Source organism: Vipera berus, assembly GCF_964194415.1.
Source record: "Vipera berus genome assembly, chromosome: 5".
NCBI classification, from domain to species: Eukaryota; Metazoa; Chordata; class Lepidosauria; order Squamata; family Viperidae; genus Vipera; species Vipera berus.
The window spans coordinates 4588132-4601412 of NC_138207.1; the positions used below are offsets into that span (position 1 = coordinate 4588132).

General features: G+C 46.7%; 1 protein-coding gene across 1 annotated transcript in view; it reads left to right on the forward strand.

The window, feature by feature from the left end:
* The window catches only part of DIS3L2 (DIS3 like 3'-5' exoribonuclease 2), a 214049-nt gene that overhangs the window by 178981 nt on the left and 21787 nt on the right, over positions 1–13281 (forward strand). The window lies entirely within an intron of this gene.

Below are 13281 nucleotides of genomic sequence, written 5' to 3' on the forward strand. Positions count from 1 at the left end.
TTTGTTTTATATACCGCCCTTCTCCCGGAGGACTCAGGGCGGTGTACAGTGCAAAGTAAGTATACAATAAAGTAACAATAAAACAAATAAAACCCCAAATCTATCAGGCCAGGCCGGCTTGCTGGAATAGATAGGTTTTTAGATCACGCCGGAAGGAGCGAAGGTCGGGGGCCATCCGGATTTCGGCTGGTAAGCGGTTCCAGAGGATTGGCGCACCCACCGAGAACGCCCTCCCCCTGGGGGTCACCAGCCGGCATTCTCTGACCGGTGGCACCCTGAGGAGGCCCTCTCTGTGGGAGCGCACAGGACGGAGGGGTGTTGACGCTGGCAGTAGGTGCTCCCGTAGGTAATCCGGACCCACGCCATGTAGGGCTTTGTATGTCATCACTAGCACCTTGAATTTCACCCGGAAGGCAACTGGAAGCCAGTGCAGCTCACGGAGCAGAGGTGTAATATGGGAGTATCGGGAAACCCCCAAAAGCGTTCGTGCAGCTGCACTCTGTACCAGCTGAAGCTTCCGAGTGGTTCTCAAGGGCAGCCCCATGTAAAGAGCGTTGCAGTAGTCAAGACGAGAGGTCACAAGTGCATGGGTGACTGTACGCAAGGCATAATAATAATAATAATAATTTATTTTATTTTTTATTTTTATTACATTTATATCCCGCCCTTCTCCGAAGACTCAGGGCGGCTTACAAGCTTAGCAGTAGCCTTCATTCTATGTATATGCCTGCTTGTTAGGGCTTTCACACACACCCCCAAGCGGCATTATTACAAAGTCAGCTTATTGCCCCCAATAATAATAATAATAATAATAATAATAATAATAATAATAATAATAATAAGAAGAAGAAGAAGAAGAAGAAGAAGAAGAAGAAGAAGAAGAAGAAGAAGTTGGAAGGGACCTTGGAGGTCATCTAGTCCAGCCACCTGCTCAGGCGGGAAACCCTATACCATTTCAGACAAATGGCTGTCCAGTCTCTCTCTTTTTTTTACGTCTGTTCTGCTTTCTCTGTATTTATTACGAAGCATTTTTAGCGCGGTGTTTTTCAAACCTCAGCCATTTTAAGACCAGTAGACTTCAACTCCCAGAATTCCCCAAGCAGCATTTGTGGACTGCGGGTCCCAGAATTCCCCATCTAGCTATGCTATAGCATCTAGTCCATGCCTCTTAAAGTGGCTGAGGTTGACAAACATTGTTTTAATCAGGGGTCTTCAAACGTGGCCCTTTTATGACTTGTGGACTTCAACTCCCAGAATTCCTCAGCCAGGCACGCTTCCTCCACAGGGAAAGTGGCCAAAAAAGTCAAGATGGCTGCTACAGTGAGGCCAGAGAAGCTCCGCCCTTTTGCGATGCATATTGAAAAGGGCTGGAGCTTCCATTACAATATGTACCTAAAAGCTGGGCCAAGGTTTGGTAAATCCGAGACGTTTGAAGTAACTGCATCAGTCAAAATTTATTAAAAAAAAAATAGGCAGAGAATCAGTCGTTGGAAAGTACCAACTCTTGCCAAACCAACTTGCAGGGGTTTCTCCCCAAAATGTCTTGCAATATGTCAACGAAGAACTCAATCATCCAGGCCAAAAGTATCTTTAAAAAAGGTTAAATCATGGCAACTGGACCAAGGCTTGTTAATCTGAGACGTTTCGTTACTCATCCGAGTAGCTTCATCGGTCAAAATAAAAAAATGAAATAAAATTAGTTAGGCAGAGAGTCAGAAAGTCGTTGGAATTACACCACATGTTTCCAGTCCTCCACTTTTTGACAATTCCCCCCCCCCCGCCGCCCTTCCGAAATCCTCTCTCACTTGAAGTGGGAGGTGTGAATATTTTCCCAGCAGCCTTTGCAGCTGAGGCAGAAATAGCATGCTTGGCTGGGGAATTCTGGGAGTTGAAGTCCACTCCTTTTGAAGTTGCTAAGGCTGAGACATACTTGCTGATCAAGTGGAACAAAGTGATCCCATCACCCACCAGTGTATTAGTTTTATTTGTGTCTATCTATCTATCTATCTATCTATCTATCTATCTATCTATCTATCTATCTATCTATCTATCTATCTATCTATCTATCTATCTATCTATCTATCTGTATCATCTATCTCTACCATCTATCCATATCTATCTATCCAGTGCTTCTTTTGTCATAGAACACACCGGAATGGAGTTCGGCAGCTTTTTTTGATGGATTTTCCAAGTTTTAAAAGTAACTTTTGAAAATTTGATGTTTGGTCCACATGGACTTGAATCACCCTGTCCAGCGTAGAAGGTTGGCAGCGAAATTGTTAAAATGGTGCGTGCTGGCTGCTTGTGTGTCGAGGCCGAGGCATGCAAACTTCGTCCGCGCTGGTTGTGATGGCGCTGCTCAGCTTGTGATTGGTCATGTGGTCGTGCACTGAGTGCTTACTGTGGGTGGTGACTGTTATGTTTTGTTACACAACTGGCGTGTGTGGGTGTGTGTGTACAGTGATTGGCTACGTGCGATAGGCAAATAATAATTTATTTTAAAAAATCGTCGGTGAATTGAAAATCTTTTTTTAATTTTTAGTGTAAAAGTGTGACCCCCCCATTTTTTAAAAAAAAACAACCTAATTCTCAACCACTGGTCCTGCTAAGAACTGAATATATAATTATTTTAATAAAAGATTAACAAGGTGTGAGTTCCGGCACCTTTTTTCTTACAAAAAAAGCACTGTATCTATCTATCTATCTATCTATCTATCTATCTATCTATCTATCTATCTATCTATCTATCTATCTATCTATCTATCTATCTATCTATCTAATATCTATCGTCTATTTCTATCATCTATCATCTATCTATATCTATCTTATATCTATATCTATCTATCTGTATCTATCTATATCTATCTATATCTCTATATCTATATCTATCTATCTGTATCTATATCTCTGTCTGTCTATCTATCTATCTATCTATCTATCTATCTATCTATCTATCTATCTATCTATCTAGGAGAGAAGCAACCTAGAACTAAGGAGAAATTTCCTGACAGTGAGAACAATTAACCAGTGGAACAACCTGCCTCCAGAAGCTGTGAATGCTCCAACACTGGAAGTTTTTAAGAAGAGACTGGACAGCCATTTTGTCTGAAATGGTATAAGGTTTCCTGCCTTAGCAGGGGGTTGGACTAGATGACCTCCAAGGTCCCTTCCAACTTCTTCTTCTTCTTCTTCTTCTTCTTCTTCTTCTTCTTATTATTATTATTATTATTATTATTATTATTATTATTATTATTATTATTATTATTATTATTATTATTATTATTATTATTATTATTATTATTATTATTATTATTATCTATCTTGTATAATTATTTATTAGTATTAGACTAATAGTCCTTGACTTACGACCACATCTGAGCCCAAAATCGCTGTTGCTAAGCCAGACAGTTAAGTACGTTTTGCCTCAATTTTACAACCTTTCTTGCCACAGGATCAGAATCAGAATAGAGCTGGAAGGGACCTTAGAGGTCTTCTAGTCCAGCCCCCTGCTCAAGCAGGAGACCCTACACCATTCCAGACAAGTGGCTGTCCAGTCTCTTCTAAAAACCTCCAGTGTTGGAGCACCCACAACCTCTGGTGGCAAGCTGTTCCACTGGTTAATTGTCCTCACTGTCAGGTAGTTTCTCCTTAATTCCAGGTTGCTTCTCTCGGCCATTTTCCATCCGTTGCTTCTTTTCCTGCCTTCTGGGGCTTTGGAAGGTATGTTGACCCCCTCCTCTTCTTTGGGGCAGCCCCTCAAATACCGGAAGACTGCTATCATGTCCCCCCTAGTCCTTCCTGTCTCCAGACTAGCCATACCCAATTCCTCCAATACGTTTTAGTCTCCAGGCCTTGGATCATCTTAGTTGCTCTTCTCTGCACTTTTCCCCCAAAGTCTCCACATCTTTCTTTTTTTTTTTGTAGTGTGGTGACCAAAACTGGATGCCGTACTCCAGGCATGGCCTTAGTGAGGCTTTATAAAGCGGGACTTAAGGCTGCCCTGCTTGGGTGAAAAAGCTCGTAAGTCACTTTTTCAGTGCTGTTGTCACTTTGGGTCCCTAAACGAACGGTCGTAAGTCGAGGACGACTTGGTTCTGATTCTCTCCAAGCGAGTCTTCACGTCGTTCGCCTAGAACGACAAGTGGGTTAAGGTCAGGTTTAAAATGTGGTAGGTGATCATCTTGAGCCAGTGGAGATTCTAGCTTAGGGGTCTTCAAACTTGGCAACTTTAAGACTGGCGGACTTCAACTCCCAGAATTCCTCAGCCAGCCCCTGGCTGGCTGAGGAATTCTGGGAGTTGAAGTCCGCCAGTCTTAAAGTTGCCAAGTGTGAAGACCCCTGTTCTAGCTCAACAAAGCTCCTTTGCCGAAGAGAGAGGCGGGCGTTGAAAGCCAAAACCTCACTTGTTGAAGCCACCCCAAATTCTTACCTCAGCCAACATCCTTTTTTCTAGGAAAAAAGCCCCTGGCTGGAGCGTCTCCCATATTTTGCTCTTGCAAAATATTTAGCTTTTGAAGAGGAGGAGCCTCCGTCAGGCAGCCTGGCTTCCAAATAATGAACTCCAGATGTCCGTCTGATTTACACCGTCCGTTCGGGGCTGAGGGGAGTTGTCCTCTCAGATCTACTCAGATCTCCTCAGATCTCCTCAGGGCAACCCATCGCCTCTTCCCGAGGTGGCCTCAAGTTGGTTTTTTTTTATACACTTTTCAATCTGAAGGGGTCCTTTGGGGGGGGGGCACTCTGAGCTGGGTGGTTTCCTTGCAGACGTTCCATGACCCGACTAGGTCACGTGTCGTCACGGCTAGAAGGATCCCTCAAGTAACGTATGACCCCTGCAGCATCCCCCAGGGTCACGTGCTCAAAATTCAGAGGCTCGGCAACCCCGACTCGTATTTACGATGATATTTACGATGATCGCAGTGTCCCGTGTGTGTGTGTGTGTGTGTGTGTGAGAGAGAGAGAGAGAGAGAGAGACGTGATTCCCCTTTTGCGACCTTCTGACCAGCAAAGTCCTCCTCCTCCTCCTCCTCCTCCTCCTGCTTCCTCTGCAAACCTCATCCCTTCTAGCGCTGCTGATAATGAAATGTCTGCAAGAAAACAAGCATCTCAGAGAGTACCGAGGACCCCACAGCCTTTTCCATTTTTTCCTCCTCCTCCTTGCAAACCTCATTCTTTTTAGCACTGATGTTGTTACCTAGTTGGGTAATGAAATGTCTGCAAGAAAACACCAAGGTTAAAGAGTACCCGGAGATCATCACCTCCTCCTCCTCCTCCTCCTCCTCCTCCTCCTTGCAAACCTCATTCTTTTTAGCACTGATGTTGTTACCTAGTTGGGTAATGAAATGTCTGCAAGAAAACACCAAGGTTAAAGAGTACCCAGAGATCATCATCTCCTCCTCCTCCTCCTCCTCCTCCTCCTCCTCCTCCTCCTCCTCCTCCTCCTCCTCCTCCTTGCAAACCTCATTCTTTTTAGCACTGATGATGTTTCCTAGTTGGGTAATGAAATGTCTGCAAGAAAACACCAAGGTTAAAGAGTACCCAGAGATCATCATCTCCTCCTCCTCCTCCTCCTCCTCCTCCTCCTCCTCCTCCTCCTCCTCCTCCTCCTCCTCCTCGCAAACCTCATTCTTTTTAGCACTGATGATGTTTCCTAGTTGGGTAATGAAATGTCTGCCAAAAAACACCAAGGTTAAAGAATACCCGGAGATCATCACCTCCTCCTCCTCCTCCTCCTCCTCCTCCTCCTCCTCCTCCTCCTCCTCCTCCTTGCAAACCTCATTCTTTTTAGCACTGATGATGTTTCCTAGTTCGGTAATGAAATGTCTGCAAAAAAACACCAAGGTTAAAGAGTACCCAGAGATCATCATCTCCTCCTCCTCCTCCTCCTCCTCCCCCCCTTCAAGTGCTAGTTGGGTAATGAAACATCAGCAAGAAAAGAGCCACACTCAGTGAGCGCCAAGGACCCCACAGTCCTCCTCTTCCACGCCCACTCCCTTCTAGCACTGATGGCGTTACCCTTTGGGGTCGTGCAACGTCTGCAAGGGAACAGCCGCCTCGGAGAGCACCCAGGACCCTACAGTCATTTCCCTTTTTCTCTCCTCCTTCTCCTTCTCCTCCCCCTCCCCACTCTGCAAACCCCCCTCCCTTCTAGTACTGCTGATGTTCCCTAGTTGGGTAATGAAACATCTGCAGGAAAACAACCAAGCTCAGAGAGCACCAAGGACCCCACAGTCATGTCCCTTTTTTCCTCCTCCTCCTCCTCCTCCTCCTCCTCCTCCTCCTCCTCCTCCTTTGTTTCTGAACTTCTCCTTTATTGGCCAAGTCCCTTTTTTCGCTGCTAGTTGTAAGTTTGAACGGTCCTTAAATGAACTGTTGTAAGTTGAGTGCTGCTTGTACTCCTGGGAAGTTGTTGCCCTGTTATGTGACGCAAAGGCGACACCTCCCTCTAAGATCGGCAATGTGGTGGCTTCTGTGGTCCAGGGTGACTGCAGCACCAGGTGGGGGTTGTTTCTGTGTGTGTGTGTGTGTGTGTGTGTGTGTTTGTGTGTCTACCAGTGTGTCTAGGTAAGCACTGGTCATTACAAGCCAAGCACCAAGAGAGACTTGCAAATTGCATCTCTCGGACACGACCGTCCAGCCACTGTAGCGAATCCTGACTTAATGGCCTGTTTCTGGCTCCGCTGCTGGGGGATCCGCTAAGCATTTCACAAAGATTAGCTGCTAAATTGGCCTGCAAGGAAACATTTAATAACTGTGGAACATAATTACTCATCTCCAGCTCCCGCGGCTCCGGCTGTGGGGGAGAGCGACAGCTTTTCAGGCATTGCAATGGGCTTCGTGCTCGATTGGGCGGGTGGGGGGAGAAAGAGGCAACCTCCATGCTGTGCCCCCCTCACCTGGCCTGCCTTCATTAGGCCTTTGCACATCTGGCTGTCTCGGGAGGAAAAGGGGTGGGGGTGGGGATGATGGAGTGGCTTTCTCAATGCCTGCCCTAGGAGGAACGGGCCGGGGCTTGCAGGTTTTTTTTAAAAAAAATATTTATTTATTTATGTATCTAATTATTTCTTTCCCACCTTTGTTCTTTTTTTTTTTTTGCAAATAACCCGAGGCTGTGAACGTATCCAACACTTCTTCTTCTTTCTCTTTTCCCCTCAACAACCCCGTGATTGGTCCAAAGTCACGCAACTGGCATTCAGGCCTAGGGTGGGACTAGAACTCACCGTCTCCTGGTGATTGGCCCAAAGTCATGCAACTGGCATTCAGGCCTAGGGTGGGACTAGAACTCATGGTCTCCCGGGGATTGGCCCAAAGTCACCCAACTGGCTTTTGTGCCTAGGGTGGGACTAGAACTCACTGGCTCCTGGTGATTGGCCCAAAGTCACCCAACTGGCTTTTTTTTTATTTATTTTTTTTTTTTTTATTTTAATCCCATTTATATCCCGCCCTTCTCCGAAGACTCAGGGCGGCTTACAATCTAAGAAGCACAAATCAATGTGCTTAGCAATAGCCTTCATTCTATGTATATGCCTGCTTATTAGGGCTTTCGCCCCCCCCCCCAAGCAGCATTTTGTGCCTAGGGTGGAACTAGAACTCACCATCTCCCAGTGATTGTCCCAAAGTCACCCAACTGGCTTTCATGCCTAGGGTGGGACTAGAACTCACTGTCTCCCAGTGATTGGCCCAAAGTCACCCAACTGGCTTTTGTGTCTAGGGTGGGACTAGAACTCACCGTCTCCCGGTGACTGGCCCAAAGTCACCCAACTGGTATTCAGGCCTAGGGTGGGACTAGAACTCACCGTCTCCCGGTGATTGGCCCATAGTCACCCAACTGGCTTTCATGCTTAGGGTGGGACTAGAACTCACTGTCTCCTGGTAATTGGCCACCCAACTGGCTTTCATGTCTAAGGCGGTACTAGAACTCACCGTCTCCCAGTGATTGGCCCAAAGTCAGCCAGAGAGAGCCTTGTGATGGGTCTTGTGATGGGGAAGTTATGTCAGGTCAAGTCAACTTTCGATTGGGCAGGAAAGGAAGGGATTAACTCCCAACATTAAGCCAGCCCGGATAATACTAAAGGTAGTCCTCAACTTACAACCGCAATGGAGCCCAAAATTTACGTTGCTAAGTGAGAAATTTGTAGACGAGCTGGTTTGCCATGTATTTATCGCGTGAACCTGGGGGGATGTTGCAACGGTCGTTAAGTGTGAAAAACAGTCAGATGTCCCTTTTCTCAGTGCCGTCATGTTTCGAACGGTCGCTAAACGAACTGTTCTTACGTCGAGGACCTAACCTGTAAACGCAGGCTGTGTGTTTGTCGTTTGATTCTCGTGATCCAGACCCTTGGCGAACCTGAAATCTGCTCTTCCTCCTCCCCCCCGTGTTTAATTAACTAATTAATATTTCTTAATAATATTAGTCAGTACAGAGGAAGCAGCCAGGAGTCTCCCCTCAACGGATCCGCCCGAAGGATGGTGCAAAGCCTATCGGCGTCCTCGTTTGATTTTTTTTACCGCTTTTCTGATTGATTTCCGTTTGTCTTCCTGTCCACCAGCTGAATGGCTGGGAAGTCAGCCGGGAGAGGATTTAATCATCCTTTCCTTGCTTGGGGCGGAATATCTCCTTACTCGGCACTGGGGAAACGGCGGGATGCATCCCGGGAACGGCAGTCGACGTGGTGGAAGGCGAGGAGAGTTAAAAATATCCCTCCCTGGTTTGAAATCCAAGCGAAAGACGGCGGCGGTGCGATGGAGAACGTCGGGCCGAAGGGAAGTGGGGGAACAATTAACGACAATACAGGCCGTCCCCGACGTAACAGCAGTTCGTTTCGTGACCGCTTGAAATACGACGGCACTGAAAAGAGTGACTTGGGACCATCCGTTTGGGCTGAGGGGAGTTGTCCTCTCAGATCTCCTCAGGGCAACCCATCGCCTCTTCCCGAGGTGGCCCCAAGTTGTTTTTTTACACTTTTCAGTCTGAAGGGGTCCTTGGGGGGGGGGCACTCTGAGCTGGGTGGTTTCCTTGCAGACGTTCCATGACCCAACTAGGTCACGTCATCAGGGCTGGAAGGATCCTTCAAGTAACGTATGACCCCTGCAGCATCCCCCAGGGTCACGTGCTCAAAATTCAGACGCTCGGCAACCCCGGCTTGTATTTACGATGGTGGCAGCGTCCTGGGGTCACGTGATCCCCTTTTACTTTACTTTACTTTACTTTTATTAAATTTGTATACCGCCCTTCTCCCGAAGGACTCAGGGCGGTGAACAGGGCATATATAAATAGCAAGTACAAAAATTAAAAAGGAATGAAACAAGTGCCCAATTAAAAATACAATAACAATAAAAAACCCATTAAAAAACCCTTACGTCCCCCATCAGGCCAGACCAGCTAGTTCAAACAAGTGGGTCTTCAGGCCGCGCCGGAAGGAGCGAAGGTCCGATGCCATCCGGAGCTCAACCGGCAGTTGGTTCCATAACGCCGGAGCGCCCACAGAGAAGGCCCTCCCCCTGGGGGCCACCAGTCGACATTCCCTGACCGGAGGCACCCTGAGGAGGCCCTCTCTGTGGGCACGTACTGGGCGGAGGGAAGTTGACGCCGGCAGCAGGTGGTCCTCGAGGTACCCCGGACCCATGCCATGTAAGGACTTGAAGATCATAACCAAAACCTTGAACCTCACCCGGAAGACAACTGGTAACCAATGCAGCTCGCGGAGCAAAGGTGTAACATGGGAGTACCGGGAAACTCCCAAGACAACTCTCGCGGCCGCATTCTGTACCAGTTGGAGCCTCCGAGTGGTCTTCAAGGGAAGCCCCATGTAAAGAGCATTGCAGTAGTCCAGGCGACGTTCCCACGAGCAAAGTTGATGGGGAAGCCAGATTCTATTCACCACTGACTTCACAAAGCACAGAGGTTAACGACGGTGGCAAGAAAGGTGGTAACATGGGGCAAAACTCACTTAACAACTGTCTCGCTTAGCGAGAGAAACCTTGGTCTGGGTTGCGGTTGTAAGTCGAGGACTACCTTGTATTTCGCTGTCTAGGACCGGACGGGTTGCTCTCCTGCCGATTTCCATAAAAACGTTTCTTCTCCGCTGCTCTTTTTTCCCCCCATCTCTTTCTCTTGGGAAGATGGTGGAAAAATAAAAGCTTCCCCTTCTCCGCCGTTTGTCCACAAACCTCCAGCGTGGAGAAACGGTTCTCGCTAACTGTGTGCCGGCCTTTCAACCTGGTGTAAGATTTCATGAGCAGGAGACCCCATCAGCGCTCGGCTTCCTGCCTCAGCGTTCGGCAGTAACCGCGCTCAAAGTGAGAGCGAATTGATCATTCTAGAATCAGAAGGAGAACAGAGCTGGGAGGGACCTTGGAGGTCTTCTAGTCCAGCCCCCTGCTCAAGCAGGAGATCCTATGCCCATGGTGGCGAACCTATGGCACGCGTAACACAGGTGGCACGCAGAGCCCGCCCTGTGGGCGCACGGGCGCCGTCGCCCCAGTCGTAGACCTTCAGCTGGGTTTTATAAAACCTTTTCACTTTAGGCCTCTGCCGCCGTGTGCAAAAAAGGAGAAAAGGTTCAATCAATCAATCAATCAATTTCAACTTCTCACGGGAAAAAAAAAGATCTCGCCAAGTTGGAATTGATTGAACTTTTTAGTCCCACCCAGTCTGCCGTTGCCACCGCAGCCACGCCCAATGGGTTGCTGTTTGGGCACTCGGTTCGCCATCACTGCTGTGCCATTCCAGACGAGGGGCTGTCCAGTCTCTTCGTAAAAACACCCACAACTTCTGGTGGCCAGCTGTTGCACCGGTTAATCGTCCTCACTGTTAGGAAGTTTCTCCTTAATTCCAGGTTGCTTCTCTCCTGGATTAGTTTCCATCCGTTGCTTCTTGTCCTGCCTTCGGGCGCTTTGGAAGTGGACCCCCCTCTTCTTTGTGGTAGCCCCTCAAATACTGGAAGATTGCTATCATGTCCCCCCTATTTCTTCTTTTCTCTAGACTGGCCAAACCCAAGTCCCGCAGCCATTCTTCGTATGTTTTTGTCTCCAGGCCCTTAATCATCTTAGTTGCTCTTCTCTGCACTTTTTCCAAGGTCTGCACATCTTTTTTTTTTGTCATGCGGTGACGAAAACTGGATGCCCACATTACAGGTGTGGCCTTACTAAGGCTTTATAAAGCGTTACTTAGTAGACTTAGTAAGCATCCCAAGAATGTTTGCCTCAATTCCCCCTTATTTCCGTCTGCGCAAAGATGCCTTGCGTGAAGATTGTGCAGCAGGTGGTGCATTGTTTTGAAGAGATAAATAAGAGATAAGTTTGGGGGGGGCAGTGCAGCTGGCTTGTAGTGGAAAGCTTGAGATTCACAGAACTTCTCAGCCAAGTATTTAAGACATTAGTGGTGCACCTGCCAGGCCAATTCATCATCTTGCACATCTGGCGAGCATTCAGAAGCCCCTGGATTATTTAATCCAAGAACACCTTCTGCCTACAGAAATTTAATGAGGATGGAGAATGCATGCATTGCTGAAAAGCAACATGGTGCCATTGCAGAGAACAAGATTGTGCAACAAAACCAGGAATGGCTTAAGACGGTTCATTTAAAAAGTCAAGAGAAAGAAAAGCAGAGAAGAGAGAAGGGAAGGAAGGAAGGAGGGAGGGAGGGAGAGAAGAGAAAGAAAGAAAGAGAAAGAAAGAATTATTTTCATGGCTGAAAAGAAAACACTACACAATTACAATTAAGAAGAGAATGAAAAGGAGAAGAGAAGAGGAGAGAGGAAGGGAGGGGAAAGAAAGAAAGAAAGAAAGAAAGAAAGAAAGAAAGAAAGAAAGAAAGAAAGAAAGAAAGAAAGAGAAAGAAAGAATTATTTTCATTGCTGAAAAGAAAACACTGCACAATTACAATTAAGAAGAGAATGAAAAGGAGAAGAGAAGAGGAGAGAGGAAGGGAGGGGAAAGAAAGAAAAAGAAAAAGAAAGAAAGAAAGAAAGAAAGAAAGAATTATTTTCATTGCTGAAAAGAAAACACTCCACAATCACAATTAAGAAGAGAATGAAAAGGAGAAGAGAAGAGAAGAGAGAGGAAGGGAGGAGAAAGAAAGAAAGAAAGGAAGGAAGGAAGGAAGAAAGAAAGAAAGAAAGAAAGAAAGAAAGAAAGAAAGAAAGAAAGAAAGAAAAATTATTTTCATTGATGAAAAGAAAACACTCCACATTCGCAATTAAGATATTATAAAACAAAACCAGGAGTGGGTTAAGACAGTTCATTTGAAAACTCAGAGAATGAAAAGGAGAGGAGAGGAGAGGAGAGGAGAGGAGAGGAGAGGAGAGGAGAGGAGAGGAGAGGAGAGGAGAAGAGAAAAGAGAAGAGAAGAGAAGAGAAGAGAAGAGAAGAGAAGAGAAGAGAAGAGAAGAGAAGAGGAGGAGAAGAGAGGAGAAGAGAAGAGAAGAGAGGAGAGGAGAGGAGAGGAGAGGAGAGAAGAGAGGAGAGGAGAGGAGAAGAGAGGAGAGGAGAGGAGAGGAGAAGAGAAAAGAAGAGAAGAGAAGAGAAAGAAGAGAAGAGAGGAGAGGAGAGGAGGAGAGGAGAGGAGAGGAGAGGAGAGGAGAGGAGAAGAGAAGAGAAGAGAGAGGAAGGGGGGGAGAAGAGTTTTTCACTTACAACCATTTGTTTAGTGGCCAATCAAAGCAGGCTGGGTGACTTTGGGTCAATCCCTGGGAGACGGTGAGTTCTAGTTCCATTTTAGGCACGAAGACCAGCTGAATAGTTTTTGGAGCAGTCACACTCAGTCCAACCCACCTCACAGGATTGTTGGGAAAGGAGGAGGAGGAGGTAGAGGAGGAGGAGGAAGGTGTGCGGGATATATCCACCGCCTTATGTTACTTCTCTAGAGTAATAAAGGCTGGATAAAAATCTAATAGTTCAAATGAATAAATAAAATTGATGCAACCTGCATTTAAAAAAAAAAGACGGAGTTACGACTGCACCTTGGGACTGTGCCATTTTGACTTTCTTTTTTTTTCAACTGCACCCTCCAGATATCTTTGCCCGATGTGCTGGGATAAATATCCACATTTGTCTAGCTAGCACAAGCGTCTGCAGGCAGTCCTCAACAACCACAATTGGGCCCAAAATTTCCGCCGCTAAGCGAGGCACGGGTGAAGTGAATTTTGCCCCATTTTGCAACCTCTTTTTTTTTTCTGCCACCGTCATTAAGTGAACCACTGCGGTGTCAAATTAGTAACACGGTTGTTAAGTGAATCTTTTCTTCCCTGCTGACTTTGCTTGTCGCAAAGTGGGAAGGTC